The following is a 17878-nucleotide window of genomic DNA, read 5'->3' on the forward strand; positions in this document are numbered from 1 at the left end:
ACGCTTGTAGTTTGGGAATTTTGTTCACTGACAATTGCCAGAAAACCTTTTTGATTCTGAAAAAAGAGCTTATTTGAGCGTTTCTTCTATAACGTAACACAGCGCCATCGGAACCTTTTCTTGTGCGTGTGTATGGGTTGTAGCCTTTTTTTCCTGCCGCCAAAAGTAGGAGGAGTTTTGAGGCCAAAGCGCATGCTTCTAAAGTTCAGAGGGATGGCAATGTCAACCAAGAGTCCGCAGTTGAATACTTATTTACTTTGCAAAGATCGATCGATCGTTCGAAAGAAATCAAAAGCCATAGGCTTAAAAATGGGGCACTGGCAAAGTAAACAAAATCCCATCACACACTTGAGCAGAAGAAGCCATTACTCTCAGGATTTAAATCTACGTGGGGAGACCCCAAAAGAACTCTTTGGCCTCATTAGTCATCCCTGTCAAGGCGTTGCTGAATAATCTCATTTGTTATTAACATCTTGGACTTAGGCTAAAATGCTATGCTGCACCTTACCACCCAAGTACGCTTGTAGTTTGGGAATTTTGTTCACTGACAATTGCCAGAAAACCTTTTTGATTCTGAAAAAAGAGCTTATTTGAGCGTTTCTTCTATAACGTAACACAGCGCCATCGGAACCTTTTCTTGTGCGTGTGTATGGGTTGTAGCCTTTTTTTCCTGCCGCCAAAAGTAGGAGGAGTTTTGAGGCCAAAGCGCATGCTTCTAAAGTTCAGAGGGATGGCAATGTCAACCAAGAGTCCGCAGTTGAATACTTATTTACTTTGCAAAGATTGATCGATCGTTCGAAAGAAATCAAAAGCCATAGGCTTAAAAATGGGGCACTGGCAAAGTAAACAAAATCCCATCACACACTTGAGCAGAAGAAGCCATTACTCTCAGGATTTAAATCTACGTGGGGAGACCCCAAAAGAACTCTTTGGCCTCATTAGTCATCCCTGTCAAGGCGTTGCTGAATAATCTCATGTGTTATAAACGTCTTGGACTTAGGCTAAAATGCTATGCTGCACCTTACCACCCAAGTACGCTTGTAGTTTGGGAATTTTGTTCACTGACAATTGCCAGAAAACCTTTTTGATTCTGAAAATAGAGCTTATTTGAGCGTTTCTTCTATAACGTAACACAGCGCCATCGGAACCTTTTCTTGTGCGTGTGTATGGGTTGTAGCCTTTTTTTCCTGCCGCCAAAAGTAGGAGGAGTTTTGAGGCCAAAGCGCATGCTTCTAAAGTTCAGAGGGATGGCAATGTCAACCAAGAGTCCGCAGTTGAATACTTATTTACTTTGCAAAGATCGATCGATCGATCGAAAGAAATCAAAAGCCATAGGCTTAAAAATGGGGCACTGGCAAAGTAAACAAAATCCCATCACACACTTGAGCAGAAGAAGCCATTACTCTCAGGATTTAAATCTACGTGGGGAGACCCCAAAAGAACTCTTTGGCCTCATTAGTCAAGGCGTTGCTGAATAATCTCATGTGTTATAAACATCTTGGACTTAGGCTAAAATGCTATGCTGCACCTTACCACCCAAGTACGCTTGTAGTTTGGGAATTTTGTTCACTGACAATTGCCAGAAAACCTTTTTGATTCTGAAAATAGAGCTTATTTGAGTGTTTCTTCTATAACGTAACACAGCGCCATCGGACCGGACCACTCGGGCTGCCTCTGTGGCGCAACGGTAGCGCGTCTGACTCCAGATCAGAAAGTTGCGTGTTCAACTTCACGTCAGCGTCATGTACTTTGTTGATTCTTGTTATAGTGGGTGAACAGCATTCACTCATTCATGTTATGGGGCTGTTTCATACCTGTCACTCCGCAATCATGCGATCTGCCAAGAGGATTAGTTCAAATGCTCTAATACTCAACTGTTTGACAGTTTGGCCATTGCCCTCTGAGAGCTTTAGTTGTGAATGAAACTGCATATACACATGTATAACTCAAAAGTACAGCATGCGATGGCCGGGAATCGAACCCGGGTCAACTGCTTGGAAGGCAGCTATGCTTACCACTATACCACCATCGCAAGGACACATGCTTTCGCAGTGCCGTGTCGCAAATCGGCGCCTGTAATTGATATCTAAAGTTCCATGCACACGGAACATGGTTTGAAGATAATTACTATCATAGAAACGCCTTTTTTTGCACGGTTTCGCTGGTCGCATTTCTTGTCCAACTGAGCAACAGGTAGCGTGGCCGAGTGGTCTAAGGCGCTGGATTTAGGTTCCAGTCTCTTCGGAGACGTGAGTTTAAATCCCACCGCTGCCAGTTCGCATGCCGAACGTCAAGAGCAGGGCTGTGTGATGTCTGTCGGCAGCGCTTCCGTTTGAGTTTAGCTTTCATAAAATACATATTCTAAATCTGGCCCTGGTCAAAAGCCAACCAGGGATTCTTTACTTCCGCCAAATGGCCTGCCAGCAGGGGCCCGTACGGGAACAACATGAACCACGTTGTTGGCAGGATTCGAACCTGCGCGGGAAATTCCCAATGGATTTCTAGTCCATCACCTTAACCACTCGGCCACAACAACTCATTAGCTGCTTACGGGAACCTTTTCTTGTGCGTGTGTATGGGTTGTAGCCTTTTTTTCCTGCCGCCAAAAGTAGGAGGAGTTTTGAGGCCAAAGCGCATGCTTCTAAAGTTCAGAGGGATGGCAATGTCAACCAAGAGTCCGCAGTTGAATACTTATTTACTTTGCAAAGATCGATCGATCGATCGAAAGAAATCAAAAGCCATAGGCTTAAAAATGGGGCACTGGCAAAGTAAACAAAATCCCATCACACACTTGAGCAGAAGAAGCCATTACTCTCAGGATTTAAATCTACATGGGGAGACCCCAAAAGAACTCTTTGGCCTCATTAGTCATCCCTGTCAAGGCGTTGCTGAATAATCTCATGTGTTATAAACATCTTGGACTTAGGCTAAAATGCTATGCTGCACCTTACCACCCAAGTACGCTTGTAGTTTGGGAATTTTGTTCACTGACAATTGCCAGAAAACCTTTTTGATTCTGAAAATAGAGCTTATTTAAACGTTTCTTCTATAACGTAACACAGCGCCATCGGAACCTTTTCTTGTGCGTGTGTATGGGTTGTAGCCTTTTTTTCCTGCCGCCAAAAGTAGGAGGAGTTTTGAGGCCAAAGCGCATGCTTCTAAAGTTCAGAGGGATGGCAATGTCAATCAAGAGTCCGCAGTTGAATACTTATTTACTTTGCAAAGATCGATCGATCGATCGAAAGAAATCAAAAGCCATAGGCTTAAAAATGGGGCACTGGCAAAGTAAACAAAATCCCATCACACACTTGAGCAGAAGAAGCCATTACTCTCAGGATTTAAATCTACGTGGGGAGACCCCAAAAGAACTCTTTGGCCTCATTAGTCATCCCTGTCAAGGCGTTGCTGAATAATCTCATGTGTTATAAACATCTTGGACTTAGGCTAAAATGCTATGCTGCACCTTACCACCCAAGTACGCTTGTAGTTTGGGAATTTTGTTCACTGACAATTGCCAGAAAACCTTTTTGATTCTGAAAATAGAGCTTATTTGAGCGTTTCTTCTATAACGTAACACAGCGCCATCGGAACCTTTTCTTGTGCGTGTGTATGGGTTGTAGCCTTTTTTTCCTGCCGCCAAAAGTAGGAGGAGTTTTGAGGCCAAAGCGCATGCTTCTGAAGTTCAGAGGGATGGCAATGTCAATCAAGAGTCCGCAGTTGAATACTTATTTACTTTGCAAAGATCGATCGATCGATCGATCGAAATAAATCAAAAGCCATAGGCTTAAAAATGGGGCACTGGCAAAGTAAACAAAATCCCATCACACACTTGAGCAGAAGAAGCCATTACTCTCAGGATTTAAATCTACGTGGGGAGACCCCAAAAGAACTCTTTGGCCTCATTAGTCATCCCTGTCAAGGCGTTGCTGAATAATCTCATGTGTTATAAACATCTTGGACTTAGGCTAAAATGCTATGCTGCACCTTACCACCCAAGTACGCTTGTAGTTTGGGAATTTTGTTCACTGACAATTGCCAGAAAACCTTTTTGATTCTGAAAATAGAGCTTATTTGAGCGTTTCTTCTATAACGTAACACAGCGCCATCGGAACCTTTTCTTGTGCGTGTGTATGGGTTGTAGCCTTTTTTTCCTGCCGCCAAAAGTAGGAGGAGTTTTGAGGCCAAAGCGCATGCTTCTAAAGTTCAGAGGGATGGCAATGTCAACCAAGAGTCCGCAGTTGAATACTTATTTACTTTGCAAAGATCGATCGATCGATCGAAAGAAATCAAAAGCCATAGGCTTAAAAATGGGGCACTGGCAAAGTAAACAAAATCCCATCACACACTTGAGCAGAAGAAGCCATTACTCTCAGGATTTAAATCTACGTGGGGAGACCCCAAAAGAACTCTTTGGCCTCATTAGTCATCCCTGCCAAGGCGTTGCTGAATAATCTCATGTGTTATAAACATCTTGGACTTAGGCTAAAATGCTATGCTGCACCTTACCACCCAAGTACGCTTGTAGTTTGGGAATTTTGTTCACTGACAATTGCCAGAAAACCTTTTTGATTCTGAAAATAGAGCTTATTTGAGCGTTTCTTCTATAACGTAACACAGCGCCATCGGAACCTTTTCTTGTGCGTGTGTATGGGTTGTAGCCTTTTTTTCCTGCCGCCAAAAGTAGGAGGAGTTTTGAGGCCAAAGCGCATGCTTCTAAAGTTCAGAGGGATGGCAATGTCAACCAAGAGTCCGCAGTTGAATACTTATTTACTTTGCAAAGATCGATCGATCGATCGAAAGAAATCAAAAGCCATAGGCTTAAAAATGGGGCACTGGCAAAGTAAACAAAATCCCATCACACACTTGAGCAGAAGAAGCCATTACTCTCAGGATTTAAATCTACATGGGGAGACCCCAAAAGAACTCTTTGGCCTCATTAGTCATCCCTGTCAAGGCGTTGCTGAATAATCTCATGTGTTATAAACATCTTGGACTTAGGCTAAAATGCTATGCTGCACCTTACCACCCAAGTACGCTTGTAGTTTGGGAATTTTGTTCACTGACAATTGCCAGAAAACCTTTTTGATTCTGAAAATAGAGCTTATTTAAACGTTTCTTCTATAACGTAACACAGCGCCATCGGAACCTTTTCTTGTGCGTGTGTATGGGTTGTAGCCTTTTTTTCCTGCCGCCAAAAGTAGGAGGAGTTTTGAGGCCAAAGCGCATGCTTCTAAAGTTCAGAGGGATGGCAATGTCAATCAAGAGTCCGCAGTTGAATACTTATTTACTTTGCAAAGATCGATCGATCGATCGAAAGAAATCAAAAGCCATAGGCTTAAAAATGGGGCACTGGCAAAGTAAACAAAATCCCATCACACACTTGAGCAGAAGAAGCCATTACTCTCAGGATTTAAATCTACGTGGGGAGACCCCAAAAGAACTCTTTGGCCTCATTAGTCATCCCTGTCAAGGCGTTGCTGAATAATCTCATGTGTTATAAACATCTTGGACTTAGGCTAAAATGCTATGCTGCACCTTACCACCCAAGTACGCTTGTAGTTTGGGAATTTTGTTCACTGACAATTGCCAGAAAACCTTTTTGATTCTGAAAATAGAGCTTATTTGAGCGTTTCTTCTATAACGTAACACAGCGCCATCGGAACCTTTTCTTGTGCGTGTGTATGGGTTGTAGCCTTTTTTTCCTGCCGCCAAAAGTAGGAGGAGTTTTGAGGCCAAAGCGCATGCTTCTAAAGTTCAGAGGGATGGCAATGTCAACCAAGAGTCCGCAGTTGAATACTTATTTACTTTGCAAAGATCGATCGATCGATCGAAAGAAATCAAAAGCCATAGGCTTAAAAATGGGGCACTGGCAAAGTAAACAAAATCCCATCACACACTTGAGCAGAAGAAGCCATTACTCTCAGGATTTAAATCTACGTGGGGAGACCCCAAAAGAACTCTTTGGCCTCATTAGTCATCCCTGTCAAGGCGTTGCTGAATAATCTCATGTGTTATAAACATCTTGGACTTAGGCTAAAATGCTATGCTGCACCTTACCACCCAAGTACGCTTGTAGTTTGGGAATTTTGTTCACTGACAATTGCCAGAAAACCTTTTTGATTCTGAAAATAGAGCTTATTTAAACGTTTCTTCTATAACGTAACACAGCGCCATCGGAACCTTTTCTTGTGCGTGTGTATGGGTTGTAGCCTTTTTTTCCTGCCGCCAAAAGTAGGAGGAGTTTTGAGGCCAAAGCGCATGCTTCTAAAGTTCAGAGGGATGGCAATGTCAATCAAGAGTCCGCAGTTGAATACTTATTTACTTTGCAAAGATCGATCGATCGATCGAAAGAAATCAAAAGCCATAGGCTTAAAAATGGGGCACTGGCAAAGTAAACAAAATCCCATCACACACTTGAGCAGAAGAAGCCATTACTCTCAGGATTTAAATCTACGTGGGGAGACCCAGAAAGAACTCTTTGGCCTCATTAGTCATCCCTGTCAAGGCGTTGCTGAATAATCTCATGTGTTATAAACATCTTGGACTTAGGCTAAAATGCTATGCTGCACCTTACCACCCAAGTACGCTTGTAGTTTGGGAATTTTGTTCACTGACAATTGCCAGAAAACCTTTTTGATTCTGAAAATAGAGCTTATTTGAGCGTTTCTTCTATAACGTAACACAGCGCCATCGGAACCTTTTCTTGTGCGTGTGTATGGGTTGTAGCCTTTTTTTCCTGCCGCCAAAAGTAGGAGGAGTTTTGAGGCCAAAGCGCATGCTTCTGAAGTTCAGAGGGATGGCAATGTCAATCAAGAGTCCGCAGTTGAATACTTATTTACTTTGCAAAGATCGATCGATCGATCGATCGAAAGAAATCAAAAGCCATAGGCTTAAAAATGGGGCACTGGCAAAGTAAACAAAATCCCATCACACACTTGAGCAGAAGAAGCCATTACTCTCAGGATTTAAATCTACGTGGGGAGACCCCAAAAGAACTCTTTGGCCTCATTAGTCATCCCTGTCAAGGCGTTGCTGAATAATCTCATGTGTTATAAACATCTTGGACTTAGGCTAAAATGCTATGCTGCACCTTACCACCCAAGTACGCTTGTAGTTTGGGAATTTTGTTCACTGACAATTGCCAGAAAACCTTTTTGATTCTGAAAATAGAGCTTATTTGAGCGTTTCTTCTATAACGTAACACAGCGCCATCGGAACCTTTTCTTGTGCGTGTGTATGGGTTGTAGCCTTTTTTTCCTGCCGCCAAAAGTAGGAGGAGTTTTGAGGCCAAAGCGCATGCTTCTAAAGTTCAGAGGGATGGCAATGTCAACCAAGAGTCCGCAGTTGAATACTTATTTACTTTGCAAAGATCGATCGATCGATCGAAAGAAATCAAAAGCCATAGGCTTAAAAATGGGGCACTGGCAAAGTAAACAAAATCCCATCACACACTTGAGCAGAAGAAGCCATTACTCTCAGGATTTAAATCTACGTGGGGAGACCCCAAAAGAACTCTTTGGCCTCATTAGTCATCCCTGCCAAGGCGTTGCTGAATAATCTCATGTGTTATAAACATCTTGGACTTAGGCTAAAATGCTATGCTGCACCTTACCACCCAAGTACGCTTGTAGTTTGGGAATTTTGTTCACTGACAATTGCCAGAAAACCTTTTTGATTCTGAAAATAGAGCTTATTTGAGCGTTTCTTCTATAACGTAACACAGCGCCATCGGAACCTTTTCTTGTGCGTGTGTATGGGTTGTAGCCTTTTTTTCCTGCCGCCAAAAGTAGGAGGAGTTTTGAGGCCAAAGCGCATGCTTCTAAAGTTCAGAGGGATGGCAATGTCAACCAAGAGTCCGCAGTTGAATACTTATTTACTTTGCAAAGATCGATCGATCGATCGAAAGAAATCAAAAGCCATAGGCTTAAAAATGGGGCACTGGCAAAGTAAACAAAATCCCATCACACACTTGAGCAGAAGAAGCCATTACTCTCAGGATTTAAATCTACGTGGGGAGACCCCAAAAGAACTCTTTGGCCTCATTAGTCATCCCTGTCAAGGCGTTGCTGAATAATCTCATGTGTTATTAACATCTTGGACTTAGGCTAAAATGCTATGCTGCACCTTACCACCCAAGTACGCTTGTAGTTTGGGAATTTTGTTCACTGACAATTGCCAGAAAACCTTTTTGATTCTGAAAAAAGAGCTTATTTGAGCGTTTCTTCTATAACGTAACACAGCGCCATCGGAACCTTTTCTTGTGCGTGTGTATGGGTTGTAGCCTTTTTTTCCTGCCGCCAAAAGTAGGAGGAGTTTTGAGGCCAAAGCGCATGCTTCTAAAGTTCAGAGGGATGGCAATGTCAACCAAGAGTCCGCAGTTGAATACTTATTTACTTTGCAAAGATCGATCGATCGATCGAAAGAAATCAAAAGCCATAGGCTTAAAAATGGGGCACTGGCAAAGTAAACAAAATCCCATCACACACTTGAGCAGAAGAAGCCATTACTCTCAGGATTTAAATCTACGTGGGGAGACCCAAAAAGAACTCTTTGGCCTCATTAGTCATCCCTGTCAAGGCGTTGCTGAATAATCTCATGTGTTATTAACATCTTGGACTTAGGCTAAAATGCTATGCTGCACCTTACCACCCAAGTACGCTTGTAGTTTGGGAATTTTGTTCACTGACAATTGCCAGAAAACCTTTTTGATTCTGAAAAAAGAGCTTATTTGAGCGTTTCTTCTATAACGTAACACAGCGCCATCGGAACCTTTTCTTGTGCGTGTGTATGGGTTGTAGCCTTTTTTTCCTGCCGCCAAAAGTAGGAGGAGTTTTGAGGCCAAAGCGCATGCTTCTAAAGTTCAGAGGGATGGCAATGTCAACCAAGAGTCCGCAGTTGAATACTTATTTACTTTGCAAAGATCGATCGATCGAAAGAAATCAAAAGCCATAGGCTTAAAAATGGGGCACTGGCAAAGTAAACAAAATCCCATCACACACTTGAGCAGAAGAAGCCATTACTCTCAGGATTTAAATCTACGTGGGGAGACCCCAAAAGAACTCTTTGGCCTCATTAGTCATCCCTGTCAAGGCGTTGCTGAATAATCTCATGTGTTATAAACATCTTGGACTTAGGCTAAAATGCTATGCTGCACCTTACCACCCAAGTACGCTTGTAGTTTGGGAATTTTGTTCACTGACAATTGCCAGAAAACATTTTTGATTCTGAAAATAGAGCTTATTTGAGCGTTTCTTCTATAACGTAACACAGCGCCATCGGAACCTTTTCTTGTGCGTGTGTATGGGTTGTAGCCTTTTTTTCCTGCCGCCAAAAGTAGGAGGAGTTTTGAGGCCAAAGCGCATGCTTCTAAAGTTCAGAGGGATGGCAATGTCAACCAAGAGTCCGCAGTTGAATACTTATTTACTTTGCAAAGATCGATCGATCGATCGAAAGAAATCAAAAGTCATAGGCTTAAAAATGGGGCACTGGCAAAGTAAACAAAATCCCATCACACACTTGAGCAGAAGAAGCCATTACTCTCAGGATTTAAATCTACGTGGGGAGACCCCAAAAGAACTCTTTGGCCTCATTAGTCATCCCTGTCAAGGCGTTGCTGAATAATCTCATGTGTTATAAACATCTTGGACTTAGGCTAAAATGCTATGCTGCACCTTACCACCCAAGTACGCTTGTAGTTTGGGAATTTTGTTCACTGACAATTGCCAGAAAACCTTTTTGATTCTGAAAATAGAGCTTATTTGAGCGTTTCTTCTATAACGTAACACAGCGCCATCGGAACCTTTTCTTGTGCGTGTGTATGGGTTGTAGCCTTTTTTTCCTGCCGCCAAAAGTAGGAGGAGTTTTGAGGCCAAAGCGCATGCTTCTAAAGTTCAGAGGGATGGCAATGTCAACCAAGAGTCCGCAGTTGAATACTTATTTACTTTGCAAAGATCGATCGATCGATCGAAAGAAATCAAAAGCCATAGGCTTAAAAATGGGGCACTGGCAAAGTAAACAAAATCCCATCACACACTTGAGCAGAAGAAGCCATTACTCTCAGGATTTAAATCTACGTGGGGAGACCCCAAAAGAACTCTTTGGCCTCATTAGTCATCCCTGCCAAGGCGTTGCTGAATAATCTCATGTGTTATAAACATCTTGGACTTAGGCTAAAATGCTATGCTGCACCTTACCACCCAAGTACGCTTGTAGTTTGGGAATTTTGTTCACTGACAATTGCCAGAAAACCTTTTTGATTCTGAAAATAGAGCTTATTTAAACGTTTCTTCTATAACGTAACACAGCGCCATCGGAACCTTTTCTTGTGCGTGTGTATGGGTTGTAGCCTTTTTTTCCTGCCGCCAAAAGTAGGAGGAGTTTTGAGGCCAAAGCGCATGCTTCTAAAGTTCAGAGGGATGGCAATGTCCATCAAGAGTCCGCAGTTGAATACTTATTTACTTTGCAAAGATCGATCGATCGATCGATCGAAAGAAATCAAAAGCCATAGGCTTAAAAATGGGGCACTGGCAAAGTAAACAAAATCCCATCACACACTTGAGCAGAAGAAGCCATTACTCTCAGGATTTAAATCTACGTGGGGAGACCCCAAAAGAACTCTTTGGCCTCATTAGTCATCCCTGTCAAGGCGTTGCTGAATAATCTCATGTGTTATAAACATCTTGGACTTAGGCTAAAATGCTATGCTGCACCTTACCACCCAAGTACGCTTGTAGTTTGGGAATTTTGTTCACTGACAATTGCCAGAAAACCTTTTTGATTCTGAAAATAGAGCTTATTTGAGCGTTTCTTCTATAACGTAACACAGCGCCATCGGAACCTTTTCTTGTGCGTGTGTATGGGTTGTAGCCTTTTTTTCCTGCCGCCAAAAGTAGGAGGAGTTTTGAGGCCAAAGCGCATGCTTCTAAAGTTCAGAGGGATGGCAATGTCAACCAAGAGTCCGCAGTTGAATACTTATTTACTTTGCAAAGATCGATCGATCGATCAAAAGAAATCAAAAGCCATAGGCTTAAAAATGGGGCACTGGCAAAGTAAACAAAATCCCATCACACACTTGAGCAGAAGAAGCCATTACTCTCAGGATTTAAATCTACGTGGGGAGACCCCAAAAGAACTCTTTGGCCTCATTAGTCATCCCTGCCAAGGCGTTGCTGAATAATCTCATGTGTTATAAACATCTTGGACTTAGGCTAAAATGCTATGCTGCACCTTACCACCCAAGTACGCTTGTAGTTTGGGAATTTTGTTCACTGACAATTGCCAGAAAACCTTTTTGATTCTGAAAATAGAGCTTATTTGAGCGTTTCTTCTATAACGTAACACAGCGCCATCGGAACCTTTTCTTGTGCGTGTGTATGGGTTGTAGCCTTTTTTTCCTGCCGCCAAAAGTAGGAGGAGTTTTGAGGCCAAAGCGCATGCTTCTAAAGTTCAGAGGGATGGCAATGTCCATCAAGAGTCCGCAGTTGAATACTTATTTACTTTGCAAAGATCGATCGATCGATCGATCGAAAGAAATCAAAAGCCATAGGCTTAAAAATGGGGCACTGGCAAAGTAAACAAAATCCCATCACACACTTGAGCAGAAGAAGCCATTACTCTCAGGATTTAAATCTACGTGGGGAGACCCCAAAAGAACTCTTTGGCCTCATTAGTCATCCCTGTCAAGGCGTTGCTGAATAATCTCATGTGTTATAAACATCTTGGACTTAGGCTAAAATGCTATGCTGCACCTTACCACCCAAGTACGCTTGTAGTTTGGGAATTTTGTTCACTGACAATTGCCAGAAAACCTTTTTGATTCTGAAAATAGAGCTTATTTGAGCGTTTCTTCTATAACGTAACACAGCGCCATCGGAACCTTTTCTTGTGCGTGTGTATGGGTTGTAGCCTTTTTTTCCTGCCGCCAAAAGTAGGAGGAGTTTTGAGGCCAAAGCGCATGCTTCTAAAGTTCAGAGGGATGGCAATGTCAACCAAGAGTCCGCAGTTGAATACTTATTTACTTTGCAAAGATCGATCGATCGATCAAAAGAAATCAAAAGCCATAGGCTTAAAAATGGGGCACTGGCAAAGTAAACAAAATCCCATCACACACTTGAGCAGAAGAAGCCATTACTCTCAGGATTTAAATCTACGTGGGGAGACCCCAAAAGAACTCTTTGGCCTCATTAGTCATCCCTGCCAAGGCGTTGCTGAATAATCTCATGTGTTATAAACATCTTGGACTTAGGCTAAAATGCTATGCTGCACCTTACCACCCAAGTACGCTTGTAGTTTGGGAATTTTGTTCACTGACAATTGCCAGAAAACCTTTTTGATTCTGAAAATAGAGCTTATTTGAGCGTTTCTTCTATAACGTAACACAGCGCCATCGGAACCTTTTCTTGTGCGTGTGTATGGGTTGTAGCCTTTTTTTCCTGCCGCCAAAAGTAGGAGGAGTTTTGAGGCCAAAGCGCATGCTTCTAAAGTTCAGAGGGATGGCAATGTCAACCAAGAGTCCGCAGTTGAATACTTATTTACTTTGTAAAGATCGATCGATCGATCGAAAGAAATCAAAAGCCATAGGCTTAAAAATGGGGCACTGGCAAAGTAAACAAAATCCCATCACACACTTGAGCAGAAGAAGCCATTACTCTCAGGATTTAAATCTACGTGGGGAGACCCCAAAAGAACTCTTTGGCCTCATTAGTCATCCCTGCCAAGGCGTTGCTGAATAATCTCATGTGTTATAAACATCTTGGACTTAGGCTAAAATGCTATGCTGCACCTTACCACCCAAGTACGCTTGTAGTTTGGGAATTTTGTTCACTGACAATTGCCAGAAAACCTTTTTGATTCTGAAAATAGAGCTTATTTGAGCGTTTCTTCTATAACGTAACACAGCGCCATCGGAACCTTTTCTTGTGCGTGTGTATGGGTTGTAGCCTTTTTTTCCTGCCGCCAAAAGTAGGAGGAGTTTTGAGGCCAAAGCGCATGCTTCTAAAGTTCAGAGGGATGGCAATGTCAACCAAGAGTCCGCAGTTGAATACTTATTTACTTTGCAAAGATCGATCGATCGATCGAAAGAAATCAAAAGCCATAGGCTTAAAAATGGGGCACTGGCAAAGTAAACAAAATCCCATCACACACTTGAGCAGAAGAAGCCATTACTCTCAGGATTTAAATCTACGTGGGGAGACCCCAAAAGAACTCTTTGTCCTCATTAGTCATCCCTGTCAAGGCGTTGCTGAATAATCTCATGTGTTATTAACATCTTGGACTTAGGCTAAAATGCTATGCTGCACCTTACCACCCAAGTACGCTTGTAGTTTGGGAATTTTGTTCACTGACAATTGCCAGAAAACCTTTTTGATTCTGAAAAAAGAGCTTATTTGAGCGTTTCTTCTATAACGTAACACAGCGCCATCGGAACCTTTTCTTGTGCGTGTGTATGGGTTGTAGCCTTTTTTTCCTGCCGCCAAAAGTAGGAGGAGTTTTGAGGCCAAAGCGCATGCTTCTAAAGTTCAGAGGGATGGCAATGTCAACCAAGAGTCCGCAGTTGAATACTTATTTACTTTGCAAAGATCGATCGATCGATCGAAAGAAATCAAAAGCCATAGGCTTAAAAATGGGGCACTGGCAAAGTAAACAAAATCCCATCACACACTTGAGCAGAAGAAGCCATTACTCTCAGGATTTAAATCTACGTGGGGAGACCCCAAAAGAACTCTTTGGCCTCATTAGTCATCCCTGTCAAGGCGTTGCTGAATAATCTCATGTGTTATAAACATCTTGGACTTAGGCTAAAATGCTATGCTGCACCTTACCACCCAAGTACGCTTGTAGTTTGGGAATTTTGTTCACTGACAATTGCCAGAAAACCTTTTTGATTCTGAAAATAGAGCTTATTTGAGAGTTTCTTCTATAACGTAACACAGCGCCATCGGAACCTTTTCTTGTGCGTGTGTATGGGTTGTAGCCTTTTTTTCCTGCCGCCAAAAGTAGGAGGAGTTTTGAGGCCAAAGCGCATGCTTCTAAAGTTCAGAGGGATGGCAATGTCAACCAAGAGTCCGCAGTTGAATACTTATTTACTTTGCAAAGATCGATCGATCGATCGAAAGAAATCAAAAGCCATAGGCTTAAAAATGGGGCACTGGCAAAGTAAACAAAATCCCATCACACACTTGAGCAGAAGAAGCCATTACTCTCAGGATTTAAATCTACGTGGGGAGACCCCAAAAGAACTCTTTGGCCTCATTAGTCATCCCTGTCAAGGCGTTGCTGAATAATCTCATGTGTTATTAACATCTTGGACTTAGGCTAAAATGCTATGCTGCACCTTACCACCCAAGTACGCTTGTAGTTTGGGAATTTTGTTCACTGACAATTGCCAGAAAACCTTTTTGATTCTGAAAAAAGAGCTTATTTGAGCGTTTCTTCTATAACGTAACACAGCGCCATCGGAACCTTTTCTTGTGCGTGTGTATGGGTTGTAGCCTTTTTTTCCTGCCGCCAAAAGTAGGAGGAGTTTTGAGGCCAAAGCGCATGCTTCTAAAGTTCAGAGGGATGGCAATGTCAACCAAGAGTCCGCAGTTGAATACTTATTTACTTTGCAAAGTTCGATCGATCGATCGAAAGAAATCAAAAGCCATAGGCTTAAAAATGGGGCACTGGCAAAGTAAACAAAATCCCATCACACACTTGAGCAGAAGAAGCCATTACTCTCAGGATTTAAATCTACGTGGGGAGACCCCAAAAGAACTCTTTGGCCTCATTAGTCATCCCTGTCAAGGCGTTGCTGAATAATCTCATGTGTTATAAACATCTTGGACTTAGGCTAAAATGCTATGCTGCACCTTACCACCCAAGTACGCTTGTAGTTTGGGAATTTTGTTCACTGACAATTGCCAGAAAACCTTTTTGATTCTGAAAATAGAGCTTATTTGAGCGTTTCTTCTATAACGTAACACAGCGCCATCGGAACCTTTTCTTGTGCGTGTGTATGGGTTGTAGCCTTTTTTTCCTGCCGCCAAAAGTAGGAGGAGTTTTGAGGCCAAAGCGCATGCTTCTAAAGTTCAGAGGGATGGCAATGTCAACCAAGAGTCCGCAGTTGAATACTTATTTACTTTGCAAAGATCGATCGATCGATCGAAAGAAATCAAAAGCCATAGGCTTAAAAATGGGGCACTGGCAAAGTAAACAAAATCCCATCACACACTTGAGCAGAAGAAGCCATTACTCTCAGGATTTAAATCTACGTGGGGAGACCCCAAAAGAACTCTTTGGCCTCATTAGTCATCCCTGTCAAGGCGTTGCTGAATAATCTCATGTGTTATTAACATCTTGGACTTAGGCTAAAATGCTATGCTGCACCTTACCACCCAAGTACGCTTGTAGTTTGGGAATTTTGTTCACTGACAATTGCCAGAAAACCTTTTTGATTCTGAAAAAAGAGCTTATTTGAGCGTTTCTTCTATAACGTAACACAGCGCCATCGGAACCTTTTCTTGTGCGTGTGTATGGGTTGTAGCCTTTTTTTCCTGCCGCCAAAAGTAGGAGGAGTTTTGAGGCCAAAGCGCATGCTTCTAAAGTTCAGAGGGATGGCAATGTCAACCAAGAGTCCGCAGTTGAATACTTATTTACTTTGCAAAGTTCGATCGATCGATCGAAAGAAATCAAAAGCCATAGGCTTAAAAATGGGGCACTGGCAAAGTAAACAAAATCCCATCACACACTTGAGCAGAAGAAGCCATTACTCTCAGGATTTAAATCTACATGGGGAGACCCCAAAAGAACTCTTTGGCCTCATTAGTCATCCCTGTCAAGGCGTTGCTGAATAATCTCATGTGTTATAAACATCTTGGACTTAGGCTAAAATGCTATGCTGCACCTTACCACCCAAGTACGCTTGTAGTTTGGGAATTTTGTTCACTGACAATTGCCAGAAAACCTTTTTGATTCTGAAAATAGAGCTTATTTGAGTGTTTCTTCTATAACGTAACACAGCGCCATCGGACCGGACCACTCGGGCTGCCTCTGTGGCGCAACGGTAGCGCGTCTGACTCCAGATCAGAAAGTTGCGTGTTCAACTTCACGTCAGCGTCATGTACTTTGTTGATTCTTGTTATAGTGGGTGAACAGCATTCACTCATTCATGTTATGGGGCTGTTTCATACCTGTCACTCCGCAATCATGCGATCTGCCAAGAGGATTAGTTCAAATGCTCTAATACTCAACTGTTTGACAGTTTGGCCATTGCCCTCTGAGAGCTTTAGTTGTGAATGAAACTGCATATACACATGTATAACTCAAAAGTTCAGCATGCGATGGCCGGGAATCGAACCCGGGTCACTGCTTGGAAGGCAGCTATGCTTACCACTATACCACCATCGCAAGGACACATGCTTTCGCAGTGCCGTGTCGCAAATCGGCGCCTGTAATTGATATCTAAAGTTCCATGCACACGGAACATGGTTTGAAGATAATTACTATCATAGAAACGCCTTTTTTTGCACGGTTTCGCTGGTCGCATTTCTTGTCCAACTGAGCAACAGGTAGCGTGGCCGAGTGGTCTAAGGCGCTGGATTTAGGTTCCAGTCTCTTCGGAGACGTGAGTTTAAATCCCACCGCTGCCAGTTCGCATGCCGAACGTCAAGAGCAGGGCTGTGTGATGTCTGTCGGCAGCGCTTCCGTTTGAGTTTAGCTTTCATAAAATACATATTCTAAATCTGGCCCTGGTCAAAAGCCAACCAGGGATTCTTTACTTTCGCCAAATGGCCTGCCAGCAGGGGCCCGTACGGGAACAACATGAACCACGTTGTTGGCAGGATTCGAACCTGCGCGGGAAATTCCCAATGGATTTCTAGTCCATCGCCTTAACCACTCGGCCACAACAACTCATTAGCTGCTTACGGGAACCTTTTCTTGTGCGTGTGTATGGGTTGTAGCCTTTTTTTCCTGCCGCCAAAAGTAGGAGGAGTTTTGAGGCCAAAGCGCATGCTTCTAAAGTTCAGAGGGATGGCAATGTCAACCAAGAGTCCGCAGTTGAATACTTATTTACTTTGCAAAGATCGATCGATCGATCGAAAGAAATCAAAAGCCATAGGCTTAAAAATGGGGCACTGGCAAAGTAAACAAAATCCCATCACACACTTGAGCAGAAGAAGCCATTACTCTCAGGATTTAAATCTACGTGGGGAGACCCCAAAAGAACTCTTTGGCCTCATTAGTCATCCCTGTCAAGGCGTTGCTGAATAATCTCATGTGTTATAAACATCTTGGACTTAGGCTAAAATGCTATGCTGCACCTTACCACCCAAGTACGCTTGTAGTTTGGGAATTTTGTTCACTGACAATTGCCAGAAAACCTTTTTGATTCTGAAAATAGAGCTTATTTGAGCGTTTCTTCTATAACGTAACACAGCGCCATCGGAACCTTTTCTTGTGCGTGTGTATGGGTTGTAGCCTTTTTTTCCTGCCGCCAAAAGTAGGAGGAGTTTTGAGGCCAAAGCGCATGCTTCTAAAGTTCAGAGGGATGGCAATGTCAACCAAGAGTCCGCAGTTGAATACTTATTTACTTTGCAAAGATCGATCGATCGATCAAAAGAAATCAAAAGCCATAGGCTTAAAAATGGGGCACTGGCAAAGTAAACAAAATCCCATCACACACTTGAGCAGAAGAAGCCATTACTCTCAGGATTTAAATCTACGTGGGGAGACCCCAAAAGAACTCTTTGGCCTCATTAGTCATCCCTGTCAAGGCGTTGCTGAATAATCTCATGTGTTATAAACATCTTGGACTTAGGCTAAAATGCTATGCTGCACCTTACCACCCAAGTACGCTTGTAGTTTGGGAATTTTGTTCACTGACAATTGCCAGAAAACC

The 17878-nt window shown here is 42.7% G+C and overlaps 6 non-coding genes across 6 annotated transcripts; 2 read left to right on the forward strand and 4 right to left on the reverse strand.

Moving 5' to 3' along the window:
* Positions 1–1960: 1960 nt before the first annotated feature.
* On the reverse strand, positions 1961–2032 carry trnag-ucc (transfer RNA glycine (anticodon UCC)). The gene has a single exon. It is a non-coding gene; the product is annotated as a tRNA-Gly (tRNA).
* Positions 2033–2192: 160 nt separating this feature from the next.
* On the forward strand, positions 2193–2274 carry trnal-uag (transfer RNA leucine (anticodon UAG)). Its single transcript has one exon. It is a non-coding gene; the product is annotated as a tRNA-Leu (tRNA).
* A 180-nt stretch (positions 2275–2454) lies between these two features.
* trnas-aga (transfer RNA serine (anticodon AGA)) lies at positions 2455–2536 on the reverse strand. Its single transcript has one exon. It is a non-coding gene; the product is annotated as a tRNA-Ser (tRNA).
* Positions 2537–16315: 13779 nt separating this feature from the next.
* On the reverse strand, positions 16316–16386 carry trnag-ucc (transfer RNA glycine (anticodon UCC)). Its single transcript has one exon. It is a non-coding gene; the product is annotated as a tRNA-Gly (tRNA).
* Positions 16387–16546: 160 nt separating this feature from the next.
* Positions 16547–16628, forward strand: trnal-uag (transfer RNA leucine (anticodon UAG)). The gene has a single exon. It is a non-coding gene; the product is annotated as a tRNA-Leu (tRNA).
* A 180-nt stretch (positions 16629–16808) lies between these two features.
* trnas-aga (transfer RNA serine (anticodon AGA)) lies at positions 16809–16890 on the reverse strand. Its single transcript has one exon. It is a non-coding gene; the product is annotated as a tRNA-Ser (tRNA).
* Between the last annotated feature and the right edge of the window lie 988 nt (positions 16891–17878).

This window comes from Eucyclogobius newberryi, unplaced genomic scaffold, assembly GCF_026437365.1.
Source record: "Eucyclogobius newberryi isolate DKJ021-1_F unplaced genomic scaffold, fEucNew1.0.hap1 SCAF_11, whole genome shotgun sequence".
NCBI lineage: Eukaryota > Metazoa > Chordata > Actinopteri > Gobiiformes > Gobiidae > Eucyclogobius > Eucyclogobius newberryi.